General features: G+C 42.7%; 1 protein-coding gene across 6 annotated transcripts in view; it reads left to right on the top strand.

The window, feature by feature from the left end:
* Positions 1-26,467, top strand: part of NHSL1 (NHS like 1) — a 263,051-nt gene that overhangs the window by 27,994 nt on the left and 208,590 nt on the right. Inside the window, exon 1 of one of the 6 annotated variants that reach the window (XM_075924289.1) lies at positions 10,134-10,265. The exons of 4 other annotated variants lie outside the window; for them this stretch is intronic. The gene's annotated coding sequence lies outside the window, so the exon portion shown is untranslated. Of the gene's footprint in view, positions 1-10,133; positions 10,266-26,467 lie in introns of those variants that run through there. One more of the 6 variants, XM_075924290.1, reaches the window with a different exon arrangement.

Genomic DNA, 26,467 nt, shown 5'->3' with positions numbered 1-26,467 from the left:
GATATCCTCAGCCCTTTAATGAATGGCACTTCCTTTATAAAAACAGAGGAGTTTGTTTTGGGTGGGGAGGAGTAGTTTATGAATGAAGCATTCCAAATGTATACAAATGTGTTAGGGAAGCCAGAATGTGAAAAACTGAACTTACTTGTGAGTGATTTATTTTTTATCTTCATCAGTTCATATTAACATACTGCAAGATATTACTGCACTTGCGAGTGTAATGAATATATGTAATAAAAGCAGCCCTGTGAAACTGTTGAACAGGGATCAACAGATCGTTAGCTGCTTCTTTGAGCATTGTGATTACTTTTCTTCTTCCAATCATGCATGTGTGCATGCATGCAAATTCTACAGGCAGCTGCAGGAACACTGATGTCAGGAAATATGGGGATCATGGATACATGAGTGACATTTCCTTTGTATTTAACCCTTCTCTTTTCCACACATTTAAAAAATCAGAAAAGAGAGCAAAGGGTAGAAAACACATAGGCTGTGGTCAGAAGGGGAATAAAGGACAAGTTAACAGTTGAGGCAAAGATCAGTTCCAGTGAATTGATGCAGTTTTTGTAGCTAACACTGTAAATCTGTCTTGCAGTCAGAGGTACATCCCTATTTCATTGTATTTCCCTTACTTCCCTTTTGAAATAAGTACATCTAAGTGAAGGGAATGAATAGGAAATGTCATTTATCGTTTTGATAAATGAAATGATGGAAAAAATAAACAACCTGAAAACCAACAAAAGTTAAAGCATTTGGGCCAAATCCTGAAAAAAACCCTACAAAATGTAGTGCTTACTACTACTAGCAGTCTCACGAGACTGTGCATTGTAATAATCATTACTTTGGGCTGTATATTTCCAGGATCTGGCCTATACTACTATTTTCATGGCTATCTGAGGTTTATGAGCTGCCTCATACTTCTCTTCTACTTGCCTTTCCCTTCAGTGAGGGGGAAAAATAGTAAAGCACATGTCTGTCTGTCTGTCTGTCTGTCTGTCTGTCTGTCTCTCTCTCTCTCTGGGACAAAATTCAAGATGCATCTCTGGGCTAGGGATGTAAAATCCCATTTAATCAGTTAACTGTTAGATCTGATCATTTTACCCTCTGTGAATAGCACATCTGTTAGGGCTATCAATCTGATCTAAGTGGGAAATGAGAGAGGTTAGCATTTCACAGGCGTGGGCCTCTCATGAGAATTAAATAACTTTACAATACTATAGTGATTCCATTTTATTTTACGTAGATTATACCCACAAGATGTTTGTCATTGTTTTTATAAAGCTAATTATTAGAATTACGCAATTTCAACTTGCTCTGCTGGAGAAATGCATATGTGATGCTGTGGTTTCTGTAATGCTATCCAACTTTTTCTCAAATCACCTGGTCAATTATACAAATGCCCAGAAGCTATCTCAAACTGATTAGTGTAAAATCTTTTAAATCTGTTCATTCATTCACCTCAGTCTCAGCTGATTAATTCCCTCAGCTGTCACTTAAACCTTTCATTTTACTTTAACAGTCCTCAAAAGCCTCATAAAAACCCTCTCACTGATTAGTTTCTAGCAACCCCTGCATGTAAATCAAAGGATGTCACCACCACAGAAATTGTTTAGGGATTATAAAGCACACACATATATTAAAATTAATCCACAGTGCCCAGATTGACAATGTTACGGTGCAGCGAGTCCTGTGCCCCAGCTGGAGCACTGATCTGCCATGGCACTATGGCTAGCAATAGTTCTGAAATAGGCACCGCAACTCCCAGCAGGCAGCTCAGCAGCAGGTTGGATCCATCCCACTGGCCCAGACATCGATGCAGAGGTCTGGGGCCAGTTTGTCCTGGGCCCCTGCACCACTGTAGGTACGGCCTTGGTAATGGGAATGCTGAAAGAATGCCTTAAGTTTACTGCCATACAGAATAAGTTCCTTACATAGTTACTTGCAAACTTTTATACCTTGGGACGTGCAAATAGCAGAAAGACATACTTTAGACGATAAACATTTCTGGATGAAGACTTTGGGCTACAGTCACAAAGACCATTAGGTGTGCTGAGATTGAGCATTGCCATGCCTAATGCGTAGGCATCTAGAAAATTACAGGGATCTGCAACACCTGAATTCAGCAGGTAGGCTTCCTATACAATGAGAAGAGAAGGGCACGTCGGGGTGGGGTTCACAAAAGCTAGTGTACTTTGCAGGTCCTCACCTAAGGTAGACAGTCTCTCTGCAGAGAAGGTTAGGTTGGTATACCTGCATTGCTTAGGACTGTGGGATTTTTCATATCCCTGAGCCACATAGTTCTACTGATCATATCCCTGAGCCACATAGTTCTACTGATAGAAGACTGCACTGCAGACCAGACCTCAGAAGTAAATCTAGGCTGCAGGAAGGGAACCTCCATCAGTCTGGGATTTTCAGCTGCAAGCCTTTTCTTGCTGCTAGGTGCAGAAGCCATTTTACCAAGAAACTTGTGAGGGGCTGTCTTTGGGGAAGACTTTGGTCATAACTTTTAGTCCAGTAGCTAGGGCACACATTGGGTATGTGGAGATCCCTGGTTCAAGCCCTTCCTCCTGTGGGGGAGAAGGGATTTGAACTGGGATCTTCTACCTCTTATGTAAGTACTCTAATTTCAGGATGTAAAATCCAGTTTAAATGGTTAGCTGTAATGTTTAATTGGTTAATGGGGACAGGGGGCGTAAGGGAGCTGAGCTGCTCCACTGCCGAGCAGCCCCTACGTTTTGCAAGCTCTGCGGTGGGCCCTGTGGCAGACGGGGAGCTGCTTCAGCCCCCCACTGTTTAACCTGAGCCAGTAATCATCACCTGTTAAGGATGGGGCTTACCCGTTAACCATTCAGATCCTTACTTTAACCATTGGGCTATGGCAGGGGTCTCCAACTCCTGGACCATGGGTCGTCCCTGGTCAGAGCAGGTGCGTAGTCTGGCCTGGGAGTACCAGTGGGCCAAGGGTGAAAGCCTGTCCCTTCCCATCTCCCAAGTCCTGCCCCTTCCTGCCATTGCCCCACCCTCTCTCTCCAAGGCATCTTGTCCTCCTGAGGGATGCAGCCTTGGGGAATTCAAGGGGTGGGGGAAGCCGGAGCAGGGCAGCAGCAGTGACTGTGCCCCCCTGCATGCCCCGTGGCAGAGCACACCTGCTGCATTGCTGGTTCAGGCTTCAACAGACACCTCCATGAGCCTAAAGCACCATTTACCTGAACCTAGAGATATTTGTACATGAATGGGAGCTGAGTTAGGGTAACATTCAAGTTATTACTTGACCAAACCATTGCTGAATACTTACTGGTTCTGGTTAACTGAAGCGGGGCTGGAGCAGCCTTGCCAGCATGCTTACTGGGGTAACCAGTTAACTGGCTGGGGCTGCTCCGGTTGGGCAGCGGCCTCGGCCAGGCCTGGCTAGAGCAGTCTGCAGTGTGGTGGGCCCAACCAGGCCGGAGCAGCCCCACGCTAGTGATGTGATGCAGTGGACCTTTCCTGGCCTGGCCAGAGCATCCCCCGCACCCGTGGCATGGCGCAGTGGGTCCTTCCTGGCTCGGCCGGAGCAGCCCATGGTCGGGCAGGCCCAGGCAGTCTGGAGCAGCATCTTGCCTTCGTCCTATTGCGAGCAGGGAACTGCTTCAGCCCGGCTGGTCCTGCCATGCTCCCCCCCCCAACCCTCCTCCTCTTTTCGTGGGATCGTGGTTAACCAGTTAACTTTTTAACCGGGATATTACAGCCCTAGTTCTGGGTGTTCCTTTAGTCTCCTTTGCCCACTCCAGAGTTTGTCTCTTTGTTTATTGCTGCCCTGTATGCTTGGAAATCTTTATCAATAAATATAACCTGTTAAAATTTGTATGTTGTCTATCGATGCATTTAATTACTAGACTGTTGTTTAGGTAACAGAAGACTAAATGTTGTAAGTAAATAGTGAGCTTTTTGTTGAAAAATTCCTTCCTACAGTCTTTTAGTACTGCAATTTGAGGCTGGTATATATTTGTATGCAGTTGACTAACTTCTTGCTAGAGACAAGGAAGGTGAGAGAATGAAAATATATATTATTATTGAACCAGCTTCTGTTGTTCTGTTGGTGGAGTGACTAGCTTTCATGCTTACATAGATCTATTCTTCAGATCTGCCCCACCTCTATTATCTTGGGACCAACACACCTACAAAAGTGTGCAAGCTATACTTCGGTATGTTTAGCAAGTGAGCAATATAATTTATTGTCCCTCTTGGGTGAATGTCACTTAATAGTCATAGTGTGGAAATCTCAGTGAACTAATTCCCGGTAGATCAGTGTTAGCACTTTAAAATGACCATAGTTGATATTAATGGCTTTGTCCTGCATTGTGTAGGTAGGGAGTTTTGCATGTATAAGTACAAAATAAAAAGAGATGAACAGTCAGGAGTGGCTTTGATATGGCGTCATGGTTTCACTTGCACCCAAAGAAATCATTATAATAAGGATGCAAATAGGGGCAAATGCAGGATCGGAGTGCCGTGGAGGCTGAACCAGACCTGAACAGTGCGGTGATCATATGCCCCAAGTTATGACTCCTGGAGTGGAGAACCAGGCTAGCTCTGTGAGAGGAGCCACCACCACAAAGAAGTGTAGGGAGGGATTGCTCTCCACCCACTGCATCCTCCCATATTGGACTGGAATTAGGGTTGCAGTACTAGGGTAGAGGGGCTTCTGTGGTTGGGTGGTGCCCCCGGCAGCTTAGTTTAGTGCAGCCATTTAATTGGTAGGATCCATCAAGCTCTGCTTCAGGACAGGGACTTTGTAATGTTCCTGTGTAGTGTCTAGCAAAATGGGACACTATTGCACGAAAAATAATAAACAGTGATCATAATGATAAATTAATGAGAACTCTCTTATGTGGCCATCAAGTTACTTCTTCCTGGTTTAAAAAAAATAAGTAAGGCCAAAATGGGGACATTTACATTGTGACTGCTTTACATCCTTAGAATTGCTGTCATGTCAGGATTGCACATGGAGACAGCATGATTTTGTGGCTAGAGCACTGAACTGGGACTTGTGAGATCTGGATACTAATTCCAGCTCTGCTGCATGAAATTGGGAAAGTCTCTTTGTCTCTGTTTTCCTTCTCAGTCTTTGTCTTGGTCTCTCACTATGTATCTGTTTAGTGCCTATCTGAATGAAGCCCCAATCTGGGGCTTTTAGGTTGTACTGTAATACAGATGCCACATAATAAATCCATGTCTACTCAGAGTTACCCATTCTTTGCTCACTCCACCCTTTTTTCTAACCTAAATTCTTGACAGTGGGCACGAAGTATTGAGACAAAAAGAAGAGAGGATTGAGAGGACTGGAAACGAGGAGTTGAAGGAGACAAGTTTATAGATGTAGGTTGGGTTGAGATTAAATAGTATTTTGAGGCTGAGGAAAAGGAGCTTGATTGTGATGCAGTTCAAGATAGAAAGAAAATGTGGAGGAATGTCCATTCCTGATACTACAGGGACAAACCACAGGATGAGAAAGAAACAAGGAGTCTGATGTACACTAGATGGAAAACTTGAGAAAAAGAAACTATGGCATATTGATGAAGGGAAGGAGGGTTAGCGCTTCTAGCAGACAGGCAGCAAAAAGGGTGGGAGACTGAAGACTAAAAAAAGTAACTAGATGTAAGCTGGAAAACAATAAGAATGAGAGCTGTTGAAAGAGGTCAAGTATTGAAGACACACAGAACTTGGAAAATAGTGACCAAGAAAAAAATAATGTTTAGTTCAGACCAGGTCAAGGGGGCAACAGCTGTGATGGTGAGTGTGGGAGTTAGATTTCCTTGCCCTTTTCCCCAAAAGCGAACACTTATGGGCTATGTCTACACTGGCACCCTTTCCCAGAAATGCTTAAAACGGAACAGTTTTCCGTTATAAGTATTTCTGGAAAAAGCGCGTCTACATTGACAGGATGCTTTTCCGGAAAAACACTTTTTCCGGAAAAGCGTCCATGCCAATGTAGACACGCTTTTCCGCAAAAAAGCCCCAATCGTCATTTTCGCGATCGGGGCTTTTTTGCGGAAAAGAAATCTGTGCTGTCTACACTAGCCCTTTTCCGGAACAGTTTTCCGGAAAAGGACTTTTGCCCGAACGGGAGCAGCATAGTTTTTCCAGAAAAGCACTGATGATTTTACAGTCATCAGTAGATCGTCAGTGCTTTTCCGGAAATTCAAGGGGCAGTGTAGACAGCTGGCAAGTTATTCCGGAAAAGCGGCTGATTTTTCCGGAATAAGTGGCCAATGTAGTCACAGCCATGGAGTACAGCCAAAAGATGAGTGGTTGACTTGGGCTTTGGAGCTTTACAGTTAAAAACAGCAAATGATGCTGTGCATAGTAAATGAGTGTTGAGTTTTGATATATCCAGTCAGACGTGTTGTCTACGAAGTTCAGTCTTCTGCCTCAGGCCTATTTAAGGTTCTTCACAGACAGGTGAAGTCAAATAATACTGACTATTATACCTTAGTGGTGAAATGTTACCTTCCTGACCCTTGTGATGAACAGTTCATGCTCCTAAGTTTGGGGTATTATTATGCTTATTTTCCTTTTCAAGAGTTCCTGGGAAGTGTTTTCAGGATAGATATCCAATAAGTCCTTTGAGGTGTTTCAAACATACCTGCCAAAGTACAGTTTGGACTCTTCCAGGAAATGATGCAGGAAATGTGGTTAAATTGGCAAATTATATTCTTCTCCCTATTCCTACAGGTGCCAGTAAAGGCATAAAAGTGAAATAATGACATGGACCTTTTTTACTTGCACATATCTGCTGCAGGCTGTTTACTATATGAAATACGAACACATGAACATGGCAATAAGAGGTCTCAGGAAGGTCAAATGTAATAATATAGTTAATTATAGTGTAAGAATTTACTTAAAACTAATAGAAGGAATACCTCAACCACTAATAATATAATACATTAATAATATACTATGTTTGAATTTTTTCTTTCATGTCATCCCCTATTGGTGACTGTATGAAATATGGTTCTGGGAATCAGTACTGTATAGCTCCAATTGAAGGAAAACCTCAAAGTAGCAACATGTCCCAAGACTGAAGAAACATTACTAGCAAAACAGATTACTTTGTGCGTACTTAAAAACAGCTTGAAGATTTCCCTTTTTCTGAACTCAAAAGTCCTAGATAGACAAAATGGACTGAAACCAAATTCTTAATAAATAGTATATTAAAAGAAATGAAATTGTTTCCATTTCAAAAATTATTGTACTCTCCTAATTTTGTAGTGGTGGGGGTTTGAAAACTGTTATGGTAAAAATAGGAAGGATAATTGCAGGTAGATCTGTTTGCAGATTTGGTTAAAAGGTTGAAATAATACCAGCTGCATAGGGAAATAAAGGTAGATTACTATATATTAACAAAGCAAAACAAGGGTCTGAAGTTGAACTGTCAGTGGTTCCATTTGTTTGCTCTTGTTCTAGCCCCCAAACAAGATGAAAAAAATCTCAATCTCCTGTTGTTTTTTTATTTGATATATATATATATAGTAAGAATGTTTGTTGGCGGGGGAGATGACTAGTGGGCACTTTTTTTCTAGGAATGTAATAGTGTAGTCAATTAACCGATAAGCAAAAGCGTATAGGTTAATGCTATAGACTACACACTGCTCTCCCCCTCCCCCCCCCACCAGTAAATTTTTTAGCAAGCTGGCTCATGGTCAGGTCTGAGACCCAACCCAGGTCAGTTCTGGCTCATGCCAGGTCTGGGACCTACCCCTGCTGTGGCTCTGCATTTAAAGTGTATTAGGAGCCAGGCGGGCAGGCAGCCCAGCTCAATTCTGGTTTGTGCTGGGTCTGGGAGCTCAAGACCCACTCCCCAGACAGGACCTGCCACCCCGCTCTGCTGTCTTTTTATCAGAGGCAACAGCACAGGGCAACAAGCAGCCAGTCTGCAAGAGGAGTTAGTTTTTAAACTGGCTCCCCTCACAGACTAGTTTCCGCCTGGCACTCCACATTACTGTCAGCCCCGCCCCCTAGGGACTATAGAATAGTAAACTGACTGATAAGAATTCATGAGGTTACTCCACTATTCAATTAACTTATATTTAACATCCCTACTTTTTCCCATAGTGATCTATTAAAGATATAATTTTGAATGATAAGGAGGTAAGGAGTGGTTGGTCAGAAGACAGGCCTGCTGATTCAGATGTGTTCTGTTTAAGAGATGAGTATCTAGGCATCTCACTCTCCATTCACATGAAAATAGAATGGAGCAAAAGGAAAAAGTATCTTTGGAAGGTACAACTTATAATGTGAAGTTGAAAAAAAGTGTTCTGTAGAGTTTATAAAGACTAAACGATTTGATTTGTCAGATGTTTTTTAAATTTGCAAGTATTAATTTTGGGTAACCCTTAAAGCCATGTTCCCATGCACACGTGAGTCTCTGTTTATAAAAAGAGGTTGATGTAAGTCAATTGTTGGTGTGCCCTGTTTGATTTTGGGAATGCAGATTCTTTTATAACAAAAATCTTTGCACAAAGTATATGGCACTCTACAAATGGTGTTTAATATTTCTAAGGATGGTATGTTCTTTCTGGAGTGCATTGTAATGATCTGCATGCACACATGGAAGAGATGAAGAATATCAGAATCTCTTTTCTTCATTTGAAAAAGATGAAGCTTCTGTATAGTGGCCATGTAAACAAGGGGTTTGTGGAGGAAGCATTGTGTCTCTAGAACTGGAAGCCGAAACACTGCTGCTTCAGGGAAATTAACACATGAAGACTCTCCTGAAAATTATAAAACTGAGCATCTTCTCCTTGCTAATTGTGTCTCCATTGATTTTGCAGTCATCCTGACATTAGTCCTAAATTTCAGTTATACTGAGCTGGAAATAAGACAAAAGTGACTGGATTTATGCCTTTATTGGGCTGTGGGGGTTTCGAGTGTGTGCTGCATAACAATTAACAAAAGTATCGCCATTACAAATCTTGGTTTTTAATTTACTAAAAGAATGGTTTACGGGTATTAAGAACAAAGCACTGAGTATAGAAACCTCCCATATAATTGTAAAGAAAAAACAAAACACAAATACAGCATAAGACTGAAGCTTCTAAGATTTGTTTGAACAGATTTGTTTGATTCTCCCCTAAAATGTCCCACATTTACAGCCACTAGTTCAGCTGTGCCAGTGGTAGCAGCACAGACTGACTGTTGGTAATCAGTGGTGTCTTAACCTTTGTTTCCTGGAAGGAAAAAAAATGTTTTTTATTTGAAAAACAAACAAGCATGTATTATTAGCTAATATGTAATTATCATAATATAGGCATGACACGTTCTAGTTTTAACACACGAGTTGGATAAGTAAACCCAAGGCTTCAAATATATTGATAATTTACCTCAACTAGTTGTACATGCTAAAACTTGCCTTCATTGTACGCTAGGATTTAATGTGTTAGCTAACATGTCACATGTTAAAATGCATAATTTTTTCTTAGAGAAGACAAAGCCTGTGACTTGGAATCTACTTTGAACAGAGTTCAGCAAATTAGTGGTTAAAAAAATACCAGCAGCCAGTTGATGCTTATAACTGGAAGAGCTGCACCAGTGGTAGCAACTCTGGGAAAATGTAGGAAAAAAACTAGCACAGACGAGCAAAGAATAAAATAAATTTTAAAAAAGAAGGCTTGGACTTAGAATTGTGATGGAAAGCAGAATGGGCAGGGCATGTTAAAGTGATGAAGTTTTTTCTTTTTTTCTTTTTTCTTTCTCGGTTAAAGTTTCAATTTGCGGTGAGATTTTTTCTTTTTTGAAACTTTGACATGGATTGGAACTGTTAATCAAATGCATAATGCAAAAAATGTTGAACAAAAGCAAACCATCACTGAATATTTGGAAAAGTATCCTTACATTCATTCACTTAGCAAAATCCTGTAGTTTCCTTTCAATTGGCATTTCAGGATTACTGACTGAAAGTCTCTGTGGGTTGACTGGTTACGAATGTTTTCACACAAGCACTTTAGTTCTAAAATTGGTACATAAGCTGCTCCTACCGCCCCCCAAAAAAGTGTATTTCAAACCAAAAGAAGTCTTTTCTCTTACAGACAGATCTGATTCATCAAGAAGCATCAAGATAATTGTCACGATTTTCATTTAAAAAAGAAACCAAGAAATCTTGGCACAAGTGTAAAACTTTCTGTTGCTGTACTGGCCTGCTGCCTGGAGCTAAATATTTGACTCATGGATTTTTCTTCCCTCACTGGGAACAGGAAGCTCTATAACAAATGAAATACAATCAGGTTGGTAACCAAGGCCTGTCATTCAGGGAAGAAAAGATATTGTAAATCTTACATAGTTAGCAAATAAGGGGAGTAATAGATCTGTACTGTGCTGAAATTTGAATGGGTGGTAATTTATTTCCGATTACTAAAACACATTCTAATATGAAGTCTTTGTTTTCTTTCCTTAAATAATATTATACGTGTTAAATGTATTTTAATGATAGATTCAATAAGAATTCAGGCTGCTTATTGTTTTTAATTGTGACCAGGCACATTTTCCCCCCACCCCCTCCCCTTTTAAAGTTTAACTTAACACCCCTCACGGAAGCAGGCTTTCCTGTGACTGAATAAAAACAACTTGGCTATTCAGTTTGTGATACTGAACAGCAGCCAAACAGGAACAGTCAGACCACTTTTCACTTACCTCCCTCATCACAAATGCTAGTGGAGACTTTTGTGGACCTGAGTGAACTGTTGTGGGGCAACAGAGAATCTTCTTTTCTGGTCAAGAAGAAGTGAAGTTATCTGGGTTGATGCAGATGATGATATTAATGCCTAAGAGGCTTCAGTTATATTCATCAGTCTCTCTTGAACTGCTGCATCTTGACAAACATGAAATTCACTTGTGTGTGGTAGGGATGTAAGCTACTACTTGAGTAGCCAACTACCTGATAAGAATATGCTTATCGGGTAGTTGAGTCACTACTCGACTAATTGATCCCTCTACCTTGCTGCCTCCCTGGACACTCAATTAGCTGGGAGGGACCAGCAAAGAAAGCTACCTTATTGAGGCTAGAGCAGGGGAGTCCAAACTTTTTTCAGAGAGGGCCAGATTTGATGCAGTGAACGTGCGTGAGGGCCGACCATTTTGCCTGACATTCTTTGAACCATTAAAATTAAATGCAAATTAACTATTTTATGCAAAGTTTATTGCAAACGGCATACTTTTCATTTTGTCACATGGATGACAAATCTAAACAGGTGTTAAATCACTCTGCCTTTCATATCTGAAGGCCAGATGAAAAAAAAATCCAGGAAGCTAAAATATATGTCAGGAACATTGTAAAGTACATTATATATTATTGGTAATAAAGGTTGTCTGTCAACTTTTAAGTTAAAAAAATATGAACAGGAACATAACACCAAGTATACATGTTGTGTCCAAATATATTTATAACTGATTTAGACCAACTGACATTAACTGAGATTTTACAATGTATTCATCTCAATACATATGGATTTGTTGGGGGCCTTAAAAGATAGATATTGCCAAATTACCTGTGGGGCCGTATTAAACCGGAACACGGGCCGGACTTTGGACATGCCTGGGCTAGAGCATGTAGGGACAAAGTAAGAAAGGCTAAAAGTCATGTAGAGTTGGACCGTGCAAAGGGAATTAAAACCAATAGTAAAAGGTTTTATAGCCATATAAATAGGAAAAAAACAAAAAATGAAGAAGTGGGACCGCTAATCACTGAGGATGGAGTGGAGGTTAAGGATAATCTAGGCATGGCCCAATATTTAAACAAATACTTTGCTTCAGTCTTTAATGAGGCTGACGAGGAGCTTAGGGATAATGGCAACATAACAAATGGGAATAAGGATATGGAGATAGATATTACCATGTCTGAGGTAAAAGCCAAACTCGAACAGCTTAATGGGAGTAAATCGGGGGGCCCAGATAATCTTCATCCAAGAATATTAAAGGAACTGGCACATGAAATAGCAAGTCCATTAGCAAAATTTTTAATGAATCTCTAAACTCAGGGGTTGTACCATTTGACTGGAGAATTGCTAATATAGTTCCTATTTTTAAGAAAGGGGGAAAAAAAAGTGTCCCGGGTAACTACAGGCCTGTTAGTTTGACATCTGTAGTATGCAAGGTCTTGGAAAATTTTTTGAAGGAGAAAGTAGTTAGGGACATTGAGGTTAATGGCAATTGGGACAAATTACAACATGGTTTTACAAAAGGTAGATTGTGCCAAACCAACCTGATAGTCTTTGAGAAAGTCACAGATTTTTTAGATAAAGGAAACGCAGTGGATCTAATCTACCTCTGTTTCAGTAAGGCATTTGATACAGTACCTCATGGGGAATTATTGGTTAAATTGGAAAAAATGGGGATCAATATGAAAACTGAGAGGTGGATAAGCAACTGGTTAAAGGGGAGACTTCAGTGGGTCATACTGAAAGATGAACTGTCAGGTTGGAGGGAGGTTACTAGCGGAGTTCCCCAGGGATCAGTTTTGAGTTCAATTTTATTTAATCTTTTTATCACTGAGCTTGGCACCAATAGTGGGAGTGTGATAATAAAGTTTGCGGATGACACAAAGTTGGGAGGTATTGCCAATTCAGTAAAGGATCGGGATATCATACAGGAAGATCTGGATGATCTTGTAAATTGGAGTAATAGTAATAGGATGAAATTTAATAGCGAGAAGTGTAAGGTTATGCACTTAGGGATTAATAACAAGAATTTTAGTTATAAGCTGGGGGCACATCAGTTGGAAGTGACGGAAGAGGAGAAGGACCTTGGAGTCCTGGTTGATCACAGGATGACTAAGAGCTGCCATTGTGACATGGCCATGAAAAAGGCTAATATGGTCTTGGGATGCATTAGGCGAGGTATTTCCAGTAGAGATAAGGAGGTGTTAATGCTGTTATACAAGGCATTGGTGAGACCTCATTTGGAATACTGTGTGCAGTTCTGGTCTCCCATGTTTAAGAAGGATGAATTCAAACTGGAACAGGTACAAAGAAGCGCTACTAAGATGATTCGAGGAATGGAAAACCTGTCTTGTGAAAGGAGACTCAAGGAGCTTGGCTTGTTTACCTTAACCAAAAGAAGGCTGAGGGGAGACTTGATTGCTCTCTTTAAATATATTAGAGGGATAAATACCAGGGAGGGAGAGGAATTTTTTAAGCTCAATATCAATGTGGACACAAGAACAAATGGATATAAACTGGCTATCAGGAAGTTTAGACTCAAAATTAGATGAAGGTTTCTAACCATTAGAGGAGTGAAGTTCTGGAACAGCCTTCCAAGGGAAGTAGTGGGGGCAAAAGACCTATCTGGCTTCAAGATTAAGCTAGATGGGTTTATGAAGGGGATGGTTTGATGAGATAACATGATCTTGGCAACTAATTGACCTTTCACTATCGGTGGTAAATAGGCCAATGGTGGGAAGATAGGAGTTACTATAGAGAACTTTTTCCTGGGTGTGTGGCTGGTGAGTCTTGCCCACATGCTCAGGGTTCAGCTAATTGCTATATTTGGGGTCAGGAAGGAATTTTCCTCCAGGCTAGATTGTGCTGGGGCCCTGGAGGTTTTTCGCCTTCTTCTGTAGCATGGGGTACAGATCACTTGCTGGAGGATTCTGTGCATCTTGGGGTCTTCAAACCATCATATGAGGACTTCAATATCTGAGATATAGATGAGAGGATTATTCCAGGAGTGGGTGGGTGAGATTCTGTGGCCTGCGTTGTGCAGGGGGTCAGACTAGATGATCATAATGGTCCCTTCTGACCTTAGAGTCTGAGTCAATGTAATTTAACATCTCTAGTGTGTGGTGCTAAAACTTATAGGAGCACGCTCCGTGTTATTTAGTGCCGCAGTAAGTTGAGCTGCTCTCTCAGTGTTTTCCCAGTGAATTGTGGGAAAATGTATCTGACCTTTCTGAGAACCCAAGGTGAAATGCAGGAAGGCACTGAATGAGGGACCTACCTGTATCCACACCACAGAGTGGCTGTGTTAGTAGCTGACAAGTTGTGCTCAGTTGTAGTTTAACCTGACAGATCAGATAACTTAAGTTAAAAGCATCACAGCATTTGAGATGAGGATTTTTGTGCATGGATGAACCTTGAATTATAACTTAAGTTAATGTCAAGTTTCAAGTGTCTGTATCTTTTTTTCTTCTCCCTTGTTTCTATCCTCACAATCTTTGTCACCCTTTAAAATTACTCAGTGTAATTTATGATTCTGTAATTGTATTAGGGCATAATTAATTGGCCATGGAAATCAGTAAAAATTCTTCCATTGACTTTAGTGGGCACTGGATTGGACATTTGCTGTGTAAAGTACTATGTGATATATACTATATGGTATAGAAAACAGTTGCATTTAATCTAACTTAGAATCATAGAATCATAGAATAATAGGACTGGAAGGGACCTCGAGAGGTCATCGAGTCCAGCCCCCCGCCCTCAAGGCAGGACCAAGCTCCGTCTACACCATCCCTGACAGATGTCTATCTAACCTGTTCTTAAATATCTCCAGAGAGGGAGATTCCACCACCTCCCTTGGCAATTTATTCCAATATTTGACCACCCTGACAGTTAGGAATTTTTTCCTAATGTCCAATCTAAACCTCCCCTGCTGCACTTTAAGCCCATTACTCCTTGTCCTGTCCTCAGAAACCAAGAGGAACAAATTTTCGCCTTCCTCCTTGTGACACCCTTTTAGATATTTGAAAACCGCTATCATGTCCCCCCTTAATCTTCTTTTTTCCAAACTAAACAAGCCCAGTTCATGAAGCCTGGCTTCATAGGTCATGTTCTCTAAACCTTTAATCATTCTTGTCGCTCTTCTCTGTACCCTTTCCAATTTCTCCACATCTTTCTTGAAATGTGGCGCCCAGAACTGGACACAGTACTCCAGCTGAGGCCTAACTAGTGCAGAATAGAGCGGCAGAATGACTTCACGAGTTTTGCTTACAACACACCTGTTGATACAACCTAGAATCATATTTGCTTTTTTTGCAACAGCATCACACTGTTGACTCATATTCAACTTGTGGTCCACTATGACCCCTAGATCCCTTTCCGCCATGCTCCTTCCTAGACAGTCGCTTCCCATCTTGTATGTATGGAACTGATTGTTCCTTCCTAAGTGGAGCACTCTGCATTTCTCCTTATTAAACCTCATCCTGTTTACCTCTGACCATTTCTCTAACTTGCTAAGGTCATTTTGAATTATGTCCCTATCCTCCAAAGAAGTTGCAACCCCACCCAGTTTGGTATCATCTGCAAACTTAATAAGAGTACTCTCTATCCCAATATCTACATCATTGATGAAGATATTGAATAGTACGGGTCCCAAAACAGACCCTTGAGGAACTCCACTTGTTATCCCTTTCCAGCAGGATTTAGAACCGTTAACAACAACTCTCTGACAACTTGATCCAATAGTGAAGAAATCCTTCTGTTGAAGTCATGGTAATTTGTTCATTTAATAAGAATATGGAAGGTAAAATAGAATGCCTTCTTTAGTGAGCTTGGGAACAAACCAAAAGGTTTGGTATTGATTATGCTTGTGGATATTCTGAACTTTTTATTTCATTGAATAAAATGTGCATAAAATCTAACCCTCTCAAACCACAGATCTGAAATTTTGAATTAAGAAAAGGAAGGTGGTTGTTGGTAAAATTGCTAAATGAAATATGAGACTCTCTTTGGTGCTAAACTATTGAACTGTAGGCAAAAGTCAAGAGCTCTTTCTCTTTTCACCTTCCTGAAACATACCGCTAATTATCTTATGGTTGAAAATTTAGATTTTCTAATGTTTTGATAATATTTCTGTCATTCTACTGGGGTTTTTAAAGAAATCATACTTTTATATTTCTGTAGGCATCACCTTTTTGATAGAGAAAGTGATGCTAAGTGAAGCACAGTACAAATATTTGCTGTCGTGTTTAGCTCTGGCTTGCTTGTTTCAAATCAGTCTATAAACTATTTCAGACTTTGGCTGTGGATGGTGTTTTGGGGTCTTGTTTTTGTTTGTTTTCTTTTCTTTAAATCAATAATATCAACAGTTTCTGTAATTTACTGATTGGTTTTAAGCTCTGGGACTAGGTTGTAAAGTGCAACACTCTTGATTCTTGTTTCAAAAGCATTGTTGCCAATGTTGCCAGTTGATAATTGGTGCAATGGTGTGTTTGGGGGAGAGGGGAAATTTGTGTGGGTTTGTTACAAATTGAATACCAATCTTTGATAAGTGTAATCAGTCACTGAAATTATATCTATTGTTAACAGTTGGCTTCACATTGCAACAAATCCTGTAAAGAAGCACAATAAATGACTCATTGTGATTTGTGGTAGCATGCATCACATAATGATCATACTAGTGTTTTCCATCCACTATTCAACTTGCTGTTGGCTGCAGGAAGTTTGAATTGCTCTGTGGATTTCATTTGTTTTTTGTTTTGTTTTGGGGTTCTCTTTTGCTTAAAAAGAATTCTCATTATAAACCCACTATTTTTTAGTCAGTTGAGGCGACCTGTTTTATGGTGTTCTGAGGCACAGCTTTCACCTAACAATGAATTCAGAGTATTCTGAAACAAATGGTAAATATGAATCTTCTACTTGGGTTGCAGGGGCACTCTGTCTGTTTTTAAATTCTGATTATGTGCTTTAACCCAGTGCATTTTTGGTTATCAGAATTGAATATGGATCAGGAAGAGGGCAGAGCATGTTTAGCATTCCTAATTTTGGGAGATCTCTCACAGAAATAAAAGGAAGGAAGACAATCTAAAAGAAAAGAAATGCATGAGGTATAGTTAACTGCATGGCTCTGACTTTAAGAATTGCTGCTAGCTGTGAAATCGTGGACACATTCTGCCTTTTGTTGTTTTGCACATTTAAAAGAAGAAATACATTTATTTTATGGTGAATATTTTTAACTAATCTGTAACATTGTACCAGCCCCCAGTAGTCAATAAAGGAGAACAGAGTTTGGGCTTTATGAGCATGTTGGCACCCTAGATTAAAAATAAGTAACAAAAGGATTACGAAAAGGACTATCTGTACATCTAATTTTTAGTAAAAAGGCATTTGTAGAATTGCTGTTCTTGATTATGTTTCAGGAAATGATGAGTAAGTCAGGACAACTGGATTTTGGCAGAAACGTGCATGAAATTGTATAGGTACCATGACACACAGTATCCAGAATATGTATAAAATGGTAAATGTGCTTCATCTTGCATTCTTGGCATCTACTGACTATAAAGGGAGCTTTACTGTGCAGGGAATGCAGATGGGTTTAAAAGGAATTGTATGTTGAATTCTCAGGAAAAAAAGCTTTGTGCACAGATTTCTACAATTCTTGCTCATTTTTTAGCAATTTATGTGACCGTTATTGAGACTTGAATTCTTTTGTCAGCTCTGCCACTGGTCTACTGGGTGACGTGGGGCTAATTATCTTAATGCCTTGTGCCTCAGTTTCCTTCCTTCCATTTGCAAAGCACTTTGAGATCTATTAATGAAAAGTATTAGATAAAAGCTAAGTATTTATTAAGATAACAGTCTTACAAACATTTACATGTGTGAGCTACTTTTCTGATGTGACTTCAGTGGAACTGGTTAAGGAGTTGCTTAAATGTTGCAAGATTGGGCCCTTAAAGAAGTGAGGTTTCTAGTTATGGCATATATTCTTAAATCTTTTAGCATACATAAAGCTGCTGCTACTTAAGTATAGAAGTACATAAGTGCATAATTTCTGCAGTTAAGTTTAACAGTGGAAAATTCATGCCTATAGTTTGAAAAAAAAAAAACCAAACAAACCCCAAACCAAAACCCAAACAAACCAAAAACTGTTTTAAAAAAATTGCTCACTTAAAATGTTGGCAATGATTAGAAGTAACCCACATATTCTAAAACAGTTTTTCTCGTTTTTATGATAGAGAACCTCAGCCCCTTTTCCTACTGTATACATATATTTATATTTTATATTTTGAAGGAAATGAATTTTGATTGGACTCTGATTAGTGGCTTGGCTTACTTCATTTCCATATGGTTTTCTTGTGGGGATGGGGAGGAAAGCAAGAGACCAGACATAGTTTGGAATGGATAAGCAGCTGTATGAAGGGTTTTCTGGCTTTGTTAATGAGGGCTTGTCTACACTAACAAGTTGTTTTTTCCAAAAACCCCTTTTTGGTGACAAAACCCGGAGAACATTCCCATTGCAGTGTAACAAAAGTCATAACAAAGCCCAGGTTAGGTAACAAAAACTTCCAGATCTGTGAGGGACTTTTGTCCCCTCCCCCCCATTTTATTGTTGACAATCATATACAGTAAACCTCCGATAATCTGGCACCTTTAGGACCCAGAGGGTGCCGGATTATCAGATATGCCGGACTATCAGAAGGGGGGGCTATGAGGGGTCTGGAGTGGAGTGGGAGGGGATGCCACCCCAGGCCCCTCATAGCCCCCCCTTACGATAGTCTGGCTCTGCCCCAGGCGTCCCTGATTCATCTGCTGCTGGTCAGTTTCAGCAGCAGCTGAATCGGGGATGCCTGCAATAGAGCAGCTGGGGTGCTGCCGGGTTGGTCCCGCAGTGCCAAGGGGCGGCGCTACGGCACCAACCCAGCAGCACTCCAACTGCTCTTGGGGACGCCTGGGGCAGAGCAGCTGGGGTGCTGCCGGGTTGGTCCCGCAGTGCCAAGGGGCGGCGCTACGGCACCAACCCAGCAGCACTCCAACTGCTCTTGGGGACGCCTGGGGCAGAGCAGCTGGAGTGCTGCCGTGTTGGTCCCGCAGCGCCAAAGGACGGCGCTGCGGAACAAACCTGGCAGGACCCCACCTGCTCTGCCCCAGGGGTCCCCGATTCAGCCTCTGCTGAAACAGATCAGCGGCTGATTCCAGGAAGCCCGGGGCAGAGCAGCTCTGCCCCGGGCTTCATTCTGTTTCAGCAGTGGCTGAATCGGCGGGGACCCCTGGGGCAGAGCAGGTGGGGTCCTGCCGGGTTGGTCCCGCAGCGCCGAGGGGCGGCGCTACGAGACCAACCCCGCAGCACCCCAGCTGCTCTGCCCCAGGCGTCGGGATTCAGCCTGCTGGTGAAACTGACGCTGCTGGTCAGTTTCAGCAGCGACTGAATCCCGATGCCTGGGGCAAAGGAACTGGGGTGCTGCCGGGTTGGTCCCGCAGCGCCGCCCCTAGGCGCTGCGGGACCAACCCGGCAGCACCCCAGCTGCTCTGCCCCAGGGGTCCCCAAGTCAGCCGCTGCTGAAACAGATCAGCGGCTGATTCCAGGAAGCCCAGGGCAGAGCTGCTCTGCCCCGCCCCGGGCTTCCTGGAATCAGCCGCTGATCTGTTTCAGCAGCGGCTGATTCGGGGACCTCTGGGGCAGAGCAGGTGGGGTCCTGCCGGGTTGGTCCCGCAGCACCGTCCTTTGGCGCTGCGGACCAACCCGGCAGCACTCCAGCTGCTCTGCCCCAGGCGTCCCCAAGAGCAGCTGGGGTGCTGCCGGGTTGGTCCCGCAGCCCCGAGGGGCAGCGCTACGAGACCAACCCTGCAGCACCCCAGCTGTTCTGCTCCCGGCTTTCCCGATTCAGCTGCTGGTCAGTTTCAGCAGCAGCTGAATGGGGGAAGCCTGTCCGGCTGCCCCAGCACTTCTGGGTTCCTGATGGTGCCGGACCATCAGGAGTCCCGGAGCATTGGATGCCGGACTAATGGAGTTTTACTGTAGTTTGTACTACAATGAGTTTTCCCTCCTCCTTCCAAGTTTATTGAAATCCAGGATGTTTCCCACAGTGCCCAGTTAGCCACGCTGATGAGCACTTTGAACTCTGCTGCTCTTGCAGCCTCGTAAACAGGTAAACAGATGTGTGCCTTCTGCCTGAAAATCCTGGGAACTTTAAAATCCATTTCCTGGTGTCTGGCTTATTGTGTAGTGGTCCACATGGCTTCTTCTCAGTGAAATGGGAGGCTGTCACTCAAGACATTCTTCTGCTTGGAACATCCAGGAACTTTTGGATCTTATCAGTGTGTGGGGTGAAGAATCAGTGCAGCCACAGCTGTGAGTGACCCACCCATAGGAGCTGGGACACGTAAGGTCACATTTCCTGAGCCCTTTGTGCAAAGGGACTCCCTACAGTGCAGAGCCAAGATAAAAGAACTCCTGCAGGCATACTACAAGGTGAAGGATGCAAACAACCAGTCTAGTGTTGCCCTCAAAACATGCCATTTTTATAAAGAACTGGACACAATCCTAGGTGGGGACCCCATGTCCACAGGCAAGGAGACCGTGGATACTTCCCACAGCACACAGTCAGAAACGGGACATAACCTAGATGCAGATGTTCTTGATGAAGAGGAGGAAGCGGACAAGGAGGAGATGGGGCTCACTGAGGGATCAGCCTTTGAGTCAGGAAGCCAAGAATTGTTCTCAAGTCCTGAGGCTCATGCGGAGTCTCAGCAACTGGACACTGTTACTCTATTGCAGCCAGGAAAGGAGGGCGGTGGTGGCATGGGGCAGTAAGTTGCTGTGTATTGCCGTGGGGTGGGAAGTTGCTCTTGTGGCTGGGAAGAGCATGGGGATGGTGGCATGGGGCACCAGGAGGCTATATTTCTGTGAGCTGGCTAAGGTCGCTCTGGGTCTGCATTCTGTCCGAAGAGGGCATTGATATACAGATGATGAGAGATGGTCTTGAAGCTTTTCCTGAGGTATTTATTAATTTTCTCATAGAGATTCCATGGCAGGGCTGCTGATTCCTCATTCCAGTGCGGTATGACACTCTCCCAAACCACTCCTCAAACTGTGCTGCTTGAACCAACGCAGCACAAAGTTTGGCTGCATAAGGAGTGGGGTGTCCCCTGTTCTCATCCAGAAGCAGAGCCGAGGTTTGCCTTTTAACCTTCAGCAGGGATAGATCAGCTAGAGCCGAGGTGTCCAATGTGCTAGCCACTAGCTACATGTAGCTATTTGGCCAGTTGAGTGTTGCTAGTTGGCTATATCAGTAGCCACTATATTATTTACATTTTCAGAATAATGTGGCTGGGGGGATGGGTAATAATTTTTGGTGGGGGGGGCCACTTCAAAATTTTGTGAAGTGGTCAAGAGCCGCACTTCTCTGTGGAGGAGATGCAGGGTCGATGGTGGAGGTTGGATGCAGAAGGGCGCATGGGGTACAGGAGACAGTGTGAGGTCTGAGAGGGAGTTTGGATAAAAGAGGGGATTGTGACCTGGGTCAGAGGATTGGGGTGTAGGGTCAGGGAAGGATATGGGTGCAGGAGAGGATGCTGGCCTGAGAGAGGGGTGTAGGAGGGATTCAGGGTCTGGGAAGGAATTGTGATCTGGGACAGGGGGGTGCAGAGGGTTTGGATGGTGACCTGGGGGAGGAAGTTGGTATGTGGGAGGGACGGGGTGCCAGAGGCAGGCTCTGCTTGCAAGAGACTTACTTAAGCCAGCAGCCCTGCAGCACCCCCCAAGGCAGGCTGGGCTCGCTGCCTACTGTATCCCCAAATCACTTTAAACTGCAGGCTTGTTACCTCCACATGGCTCTCAGCTCTGGGAAGGGGAAGAGGCTTGTGCTGCCTCCAACCCCCAGGCCAATCTCTCAGCTCCTATTGGCTGTTTTTTCCAGCCAATAGAAGCTGAGAGATTGGTGGGGATCAATTCCTATTGGGCAATTGTTTCCAGCCAATAGGAGCTGAGGATTGGGCTGGGGGCTGGGAGGTCACATGAAGACTCCCCCTCCCTGCAGAGCAGAGAGCCGCACCGACTGCACTTTAAACGATGTCAGCTGTGTGCCTGAGGCACCTGGAATGGTAGTCCACAGGCTCGATCCAGCCCCCAGGCCATATTTTGCTCAGCCCTGCTTTGCGCACACACATTGCAATTGCAATGATGGAAGGGATTACATAGGTTATTTTACATTATAGAGTGACTTTTGCTTTCTTAAGGCTTAGGAAAGATGAAAGCTAAAAGGGAAAAAATGGAACCTGTATATAGTGGGGGAAGGAGTGAAGATAGTGACTTGAAAACTGTGTTTTATTGTTTACTCAAAAGATAAGAAGATGCCAGCTGGCATTAGGTGATGAAATAGAAGGATAATCCCTTGCTGTGAACTGCAGGTTTTGATATTTAGCAGTACAGGCACTGGTAGTTTTTCACTGGCCTTGTCTGCACTAGGAAAAAATAAGGTGCTGTCTTACCACGTCCTGCCCATACCTCAGTAGGAGACCCAGCTATCTGGACTGCCAGTGGGAGCCTGATTATATTTTGTTTTTGACAAATAAAATATGCTGATTTTTACAGAATTTTAAATATTGTGTACAGGATTTTTAATTTTTTAGTTGGAATTCCTCCAGAAGTAAGTTCAGAACTATGCTGGGATACTCAAAGTAGTCAAACTTTTATATGTGGACAAACACTCAGTGCTGCAAAGATCGGAACCTTATATTTATCCTTCTGTGTCATCAGGCATGAGTTATTGCATCTCTGGTCCCAATCCTGTAGTGTGTGCCTGTGTGTAGGGGGTCCCACCTGAACAGACTGTTAGGAGGATTGGCGCTTTTTGTTATTGCTTCTGCAAATTTTGTGCAGTTTGAAGCCTTCAAGGGCCAAAACACAAAAGTGCTTAGCAGTGTAGTCAGAGACATGTAAATTGTGGCAATAAAGAGGACATTTCCTGTTTATTTCTGTATCATTCACTCAAGTTTCCTTCGCTATACATTTTCAAATAAATTTGAAAAAAAAAAAAGATTGGATTAATCTTTTTTATTAAAATAAAAGTTCTACATGCTTGTAAAGATTAAGAGATAATAGTAAGAGTTGTTTCATGTAACTGATAGGAATAAAGCTGCTTTTAAAAAGCAAAACCTGGCTGCCTTTTTATTTCGTAAAGGAGGAATGAAGGAGGAAGGCACAAAAAACATTATTTTTCCTTAGGACTTCTAATGCACTGCAAGCCTGGGGAGAAGGGAAGGGATACGGGAAGAGGAAATGAGAGATAATTGGTTGGTAAGTATTTCAAGTAGACATTTGTATCTCAGACTTCAACTTGTATGTGTATTTAGGAGCTGCACATATCCTAACATACTAGCCACAACAACATGAATCTTGTAATTGATGGCCACTGTAGTTTCTCTCTTCAGGTTTTATATAACACAGTGTTATATTTTATTACTTCCAGCAAAATTGCTTGCGCTAATCTGGCTTTGTCTCATACAGTTTTTGATTATTACACTTAGTTATTGAATTCATAACAGCAAACATATGACAAAACAAGAGCTAACAATTTAAGGCTCTGATGAGCTCTTTGTGGTAAGACCCCAATGCATAGTGTGTTTTTTGGAGCAAATCCTGTTTTTAGATCTGAGTGTTGAGTTTTAAGACCTACCCCTGATAAGGATGTAAGTGACTAGTCGAGGAGTTGACTACCTGATAAGCCTAGTTTATCAGGTCGTTGAATCACTACTTGACTACTTGCTTTCCTCCCTCCCCCCCACTTTCTGCCTCTGGATCTGAGGCAGCAAAGGGTGGGTGAAGGAGCCAGTGCTAGGGGGGAGCTGGGTTAAAAGCCAGTTTCCTCAGCACTGTCTCCATGGTATGGGAGAGAGGCAGGGGTGGCAGAAGTGCAGCGGTTCAGGACCGGAATGAGCCAGGATTGCTGAGTCCCAGGTCACGCTAGGTCCCAGATCCACCCCCACTACGGCTCTGCCTTTTAAATACAGTAAGAGCCGCCCTGCTCTTAGTACATTTAAAAGGTAGAGCCGCAGTGGAAGACCCAGCACAAGCTGGGACTCAGCAGTCCCGGCTCATTCCAGATCCCAGACCGCTGCACCTCTGCCTTTTCAATGTAGCGAGTTCCCACTGAGGCTCTGCCTTTTAAATGTAGTAAGAGCCAGGCAGCTCGACTTACTCCATTTAAAAAGCAGAGACGCAGAGGTCCGGGACCTGGATCTCCTCTGCAGTTCAAAGGTAGTAAGAGCTGGGCTGGCTGTGCACCCTGCTCTTACTACATTTAAACTGCAGCGCTGCAGGACAGCCCTGTATCGACTAATCGTGTGCTCGATACAAATTGTATCGAGTACACGATTAGTCAGTTACCTGATGCTTAACATCCTTAGTCCCTGTCTTTGCTACTTATTTGTGGTTTCAAGTTGGGCAAATCACTTAACTTTTATGTGATGTCTTCTCTGAGATTTTATCACCTACGTTCTGTAGCTTAATTAATAAGTGTGACACTCTGAAATCTAAATTAGTATCAACCCTGTGATACTGTATATGCATACAATATTAACTTTGGTTTGCTCCTGCTTGTTGATGTATAAATGTATCAAAGCACATACTTTTGATCTTAGATTGGGAAAAGAAATTGAGGTGCTTGTGTTCCCATTTGCCAAAGTTCACTGTGGTTATTCTGGAGAAATACAATGTCCTTTTAACTCTGCTGCATCAGTGTTGGGTCAGTTACCAGCTCAAAAACATCTTTTGTTGTTGAACAGTTGTACTATTTGAAAAGCATTTCCCAGTGATGTTTCTGAATCATCATAACCCACCGTGATGAGTAACAACCCAGAATGTTGTCTAGTTCTAGAACAAAACCTTTTAAATTATCAGAATGCATAAATGCACCTTTTCTCATTGCTTGTTAGTGTTGATTAACTAAATCCTCGATATATGGGGCACATGGGAGGAAAAAGCAACATTGATGTTTGTAGATTTGAGGATAAACTTTTGTCTACAGAACACCATGAATTCAGATTTTGCCTGGAGATGTTAAATACATAGACATTAGTGCATACTGTTATGGGAAGTGGTACAGCTGGAAAATTATGCTTATAATAGTCTCTCTGTGAAATAGCTAAAATTTATGGAGCCCGAGAATACTGAAAATGGTTTATAAACTGTGAAACATGGTCCATAATATTATTTATTCAGTGCCTACTTCACGTGAAGACTTCAAGAATATAGGTTCTCTGATATAATCTGAATTCCTCTTTCACAATGCTATTCTGTTTCCCTAAAGTCGGGTGGTTGAAGGAGGGGGAGGAATTAACACGTTTTCTCAATAGCACGATTTTTTTTTTTTTTAGGGAACATTTTTCGAACAACACGACCATCCCCGCAATAACACGATTTCCCTGACCGGCCGGCTGGTCTCCAGCAGCTGCGTGGGGCTTCCCCTGCCTCCCTGCAAAAGCGGCAGACGTTTGCCGCTTGCTGCACCGTTCCCCGGCGACCTCCTCAGGCTGGATGCCTTGCTCCCTTTCCTCCACACCCTGCTTGCAGCCGGCGGCTGGGTTTCCCAAGCTGGCTGGGTGCCGGCAGCTGCGCGAGGCTTCCCCTGCCTCCTTGCAAAGCAGCGGAGATTCGCTGCTCGCTGCGCTGTTCCCCAGCAACCCCTCCTTGCCGAACACAAGGAGGCAGGGGAAGCCCTGCGCAGCTGCTGGTGACCGGCCAGCTGGGGAAATCCAGCTGCAAGCCCCCTCTCTTGTCCTCCCCTTTCCTTCTCTAGAGCCAAACACCTCCACTCCCTGGTATAACCCAGTCCCCTTTCTCCCCCAACCTTATGTCCTGGTCCCAGCTGCTAACAAATGCAGGCTGGAGCCATGAGCGTAAACGCAGCCCCCATCTTTTCCATTATTTTCAATGGGAATATTGACTCCGCATAAGACATTTTCACTTAGCACGATCATTTTCTGAAATGTATCTACCATGTTAAACGAAGAATTACTGTATTTAAGTCGAGATTCAGGCAATTACTCAGTTTCCTTTGTACTCGAGGGGGATGTAATATGTTGTAATTCCCATACTTTCTGTTTAAATTTTTGATAACCACAAAGAATGTGTATTTGTTCAAAACAGGAATGGGTCCGAGACGAAATATTGAAATGCTGCAACTATTTACAAGTACTGCCACATCACCCACTCACACAGGTATATTGGAAGCTGTGTATTCTTTCAGGGCTCTGTACTAAACATGCATGACTTGGACTCTGTGATGGTGAAAACAGTTTTACTTACGCAGTTGATAACAAGCAATGTTACCAAAAATGAGTCACTGTGAATTTGTTGTGGTTGTTTGCATGTTATTTTTGTTTTCTTTCTGAAAACATAGCAGGGGTCATGGATGGAGCTGGTAATGCTAGCTGTAGAGCCTCACTTCATGGTTTCCAGCCCTCTTCGAGCATTAAAGATTTGTGTCTGAAAATTGTTTCTAACTGATGTGGTTTTGGTAACAGCATATGAAATGTTAGGTCTCGGTACTGTTCCAAAGCCAGCAAATCATCCATACAGCAAAGGCACCCCCACAATTAGCATGGATTTCTGACCATCTGATAGTCTCAGAAAAAAATACCAAGGCCAAGATTCTCCAAAATAGATGGCTAAAGTTAGGGTTCTAAATATATATTTAGACCTCAGAATAAGTGGCTTGATTTTAGAAAGTGCTGACTTACAAGATGCTCAGCATTTTTATGTTAAGGGAGTTTTCATTCAA

The sequence above is a fragment of the Pelodiscus sinensis genome, chromosome 3 (genome assembly GCF_049634645.1).
Source record: "Pelodiscus sinensis isolate JC-2024 chromosome 3, ASM4963464v1, whole genome shotgun sequence".
NCBI classification, from domain to species: Eukaryota; Metazoa; Chordata; order Testudines; family Trionychidae; genus Pelodiscus; species Pelodiscus sinensis.
The sequence above is the reverse complement of the archived record's forward strand: the minus strand, read 5'-3'. Positions and strand labels throughout refer to the sequence as shown.